The 3,709-nt window shown below is 36.9% G+C and overlaps 1 pseudogene; it reads right to left on the bottom strand.

Moving 5' to 3' along the window:
* Nucleotides 1-1,600: 1,600 nt before the first annotated feature.
* LOC103549726 (large ribosomal subunit protein eL34-like) lies at nt 1,601-2,090 on the bottom strand (annotated as a pseudogene).
* Nucleotides 2,091-3,709: the final 1,619 nt, after the last annotated feature.

Genomic DNA, 3,709 nt, shown 5'->3' with positions numbered 1-3,709 from the left:
CAGGATTCCTAATTCATATTCATCTTTCCTCAAAAATTAGCTGCTCTTTGTGGACAGCACAAATTAAACACATTACAACCAAAAAAAAAAAATTAGTTGCTCCTAACAAGCAGTGCTGATCAAGTGGGAAAAGACCTTTGATATGGGCTAGCTCCTTCCCACCCTTGTCACTTGCCTTCCCCAGCTCAGCAGAGAGCTGTGAAAGCGCCATGTTGCTAAGCAACTCTGAAAAGCTTTTTGAATCTTATTAATTTAATTAATTAATTAATTAAAGAACTCTGAAGGAGCCTTGGACCACATGGACATATCCTGTCCAACCAAGGCAGGGGGAATACTCACAAACGGCAGCAGGACACAGTTTGAATACCAATCGCAAAAGGAGCTGGGTAGACGCTGTTTACAAACTCAGGATTTCCTGCCATTTGCGACAAGATGGATGCACCATGAGGGCACTGTGCTAAATGAGATAGATCAGACAGACAAAGAGAAATACTATGTGATATCACTTGTAGGTGGAATCTAAGAAAGCTGAATGTAAAAACAGAGAGTAAAATGGTGGTTACGAGGCAGGGGCTGAGGGATGAGGAAACTGAGAAGACGTTGTTCAAGGGTAGAAACATGAAACTACTAGGTAAATACGTCCTGGAGACCTAACGCACAGCACAGAGATTATAGTCAACAATACTATGTTATAACTTCAAAGTTGCTAAGAGACTAGATCCTACTTGTTCTCACCACAAAAAAGAAATGATAATTATGGGATGGGATAGAGGTGGTAGCTAACACGCAATATGTAACTGTACCAAATGAACACATTGTACAGCTTGGACTTACACAATGTTATATGTCAACTATATCTCACTTTTAAACATTTTAAATAAAAAAAGATACAGAACCAAAGGAATAAGAAAAAAAGTCAAAGCACATATAGCTACCTCGTACCACATACCCTGTACAGAGAGCACGGCAACAACTGAATTCTCCTGAAAATGTCATATTTGGGGAGAGTACTACCTTGTAAGAACCTAGATATTCAACTTTTTTCTGAAACTTCCCCAGACTTTGCCATTTTTCAGAAAACACTCTCAGTAGAGCTTAAGTAGACTGATGTGGCAGAAGGAGTGTCCCTTCTCCCAGCAGGCCCCCCACAGTCCCCTCCGTCGCTCTCCTCATGCTGTTTGAAATCAGTGAGTGGGTGCTTACTCCTCTTGTTGTTGTGTTCTATTTTGTTTTCATAAGTACTTATTTTGTGCTTTATTCAATTAAAGTAAATGTACGTAAAATACTTCACTGATAAAAGTAGAATCAAATTGCTTTAGTTTCTGCTTTAATCACGGTCAGGAAGCAGTCACCGTCATTTTGTGCGTCAATTTTGCACACTTTTTGGCACCTTTCGTTCCTTTGTGTGGATCTAATTGTCCATCTGCTATCATTCCTATTACATTTGAAGAACTTCCTTTAGCATTTCTTGTAGTACAGGTCTGTTGGTGACAAATCCTATACATATCTGTCTGAAAAAGTCTTTATTTTGCCTTCGTTTTTGAATGGTATTTTTGGTGAACTGGTATTCTAAGTTACAGGTTTGTTTTTCTTTTCTTTCAGCACTATGAAGATGTAATTCCATTGTCCTCTGACTTGCATAGTTATTGAGGAGACATCTGAAATTATTATTTTATTTTTTTTAACAGAATAAGGCTTTTGACTTTTTTATTACTCAAAAAAGCTTCATTTTTTTTTTTATTTAGCTTTCTTACTCTGTGCTTGTGCCTTCAACACTTTCACAAGCATTTTCTGCTCCTCAATAAGGAAAGCATGCTTGATCCTGTCACAGACACTTTTAGCACACATGGAACTTCCATAGGCCCTACTAACGTGTTTTTTCATTTTAGACAATCTCCTCAGAACTTTATGTCTCACAGCACGAACTCCTCAAAGTCTGCCTGGGCACATGCCACATGCGGATTTTGGTGCTTTCCCAACTTTCTAGGTATAAAGGTAAACAATTCTATTCCCAGGAGTTCAGACAGCCTAGTTTTGTTAGACGCTGTATTGTAGGATAGCCTACGACAGTAGGTCAAACGCTAGACCATTCTGAACGCCCTCGCACCAGCTCACCTGAAATTATTCTTCTCTTTATTGCCCAGTATGTAATATATCTTTTATCTCGATTGCTTTTAAGACTTCTTTTTAACGACTGGTTTTCAGAAATTTGATTATAATATGGCTCCATTTTTCTTTTTTTGCATCTATCCTGCTTGGCTGGGTTCATTGAAACTTGTAAATCTGTGCATTTGTAGAGTTCATTAATTTTGGAAAATTTTCAGCTGTTATTTCTTCAGGAATTCTTTCTGATCTCATGTTTTCTGGGACACCAATTAAATGTAGACCATTTGATATTGTCCCACAGATCACTGGGTCTCTGTTCTTTTTTTATGTGCTTACTTTTCTCTGTGCTTTATTTTATATAATTTCTTTTTATATGTCTTCAAGTTCACTGATCTTTCCTTTTTCAATGGATGCTCTTAGTCCCATCCAGTAAAATTTTCATTTCATATATTGTACTTTTATGTTCATTGGTTCATGGTTTATTTTTATATCTTCCATTCCTTTCCTAATTATGTTTAAAGCAAAGATTTTGAACATAATGATTTAAAATAACTGTTTTAAAGCCCTTGAGCTAATTCCATTACCTTTTCTATTTCTAAGTACAGTCTATTGCCTGATTTTTCTCTCGGTTAACTGTAATTACATATATATATGTATATATATCTATGTGTGTGTGTGTGTATATATATGTATGTGTATGTCCATGTATATATACGCATGTATACCTATCTATATATACACATATAAAATATGTATCTCTATATTTTATTATGAATATTATTTAATTATATATTTTTTAATTTATCATGCATGTATACATACTTCTTTGCATGTCTTATAATTTTCTATTAGATTTTAAGTGTTATGTTGTTGAGTGCCAGGCTTTGTGTTTCTATAAAGAGTGTTGAAATTTGTTTTGGCGGGCAGTTAAGTAACTTTCAGATCAGCTTACTTTTAAGCTTTATTAGGGCTAGATTACAGCAGCCTTTACTCTAGGACTAGTTTAGTCTTGCTCCTATGGCCGGACCTTTCAGCTGTCTCTGCTGAATAATAACCCAGGTTTCAATGAGCTCCTTCTCCTCTGATTGAATGGAACTTGTCTCCCAGCCCTGTGTGAGTTCTGGAAGTTTTGAGCTTATAGCTCCCCAGTTGTTCTTTGCGTTGCCTCATGGAGTTTCATCTGACATATGTAAAGTCTAGTATTTAGCAACAGATTCAAGAGGACCCCTACTCTGATTTCTGGAGCCAGTTCCCTGCATAAGTCTCTCTCCTTAGTACTCTGCCCTGAAAATTCCACCCACTTCATCCTTCCCAAACTCTAATCTCTATCTTCTCAACTCAGTGAGAATGTTGCCCTCTGCCTGGCTTATCCTTTCCTGTGTCATGGTCCACAAAAGATGTCCAGGTGATTGTAACCTGTGCTGTTGTAGGGCTCACATCAGTTAGTTTCCTTTTCCCTGGACCGTAGTTCTTCACTGCCTATTGCCCAATTTATGAAAAGAGTTGTTTCATAGGTTTTCCCAGTTTTTTAATTTTTTATAGCAAGAAGACAAATCCAGTACCAGTTACTCCAACATGGCAAGAAATGGAAAATCTATAATTT

Source organism: Equus przewalskii, chromosome 3 (assembly GCF_037783145.1).
Source record: "Equus przewalskii isolate Varuska chromosome 3, EquPr2, whole genome shotgun sequence".
NCBI classification, from domain to species: domain Eukaryota; kingdom Metazoa; phylum Chordata; class Mammalia; order Perissodactyla; family Equidae; genus Equus; species Equus przewalskii.
The sequence above is the reverse complement of the archived record's forward strand: the minus strand, read 5'-3'. Positions and strand labels throughout refer to the sequence as shown.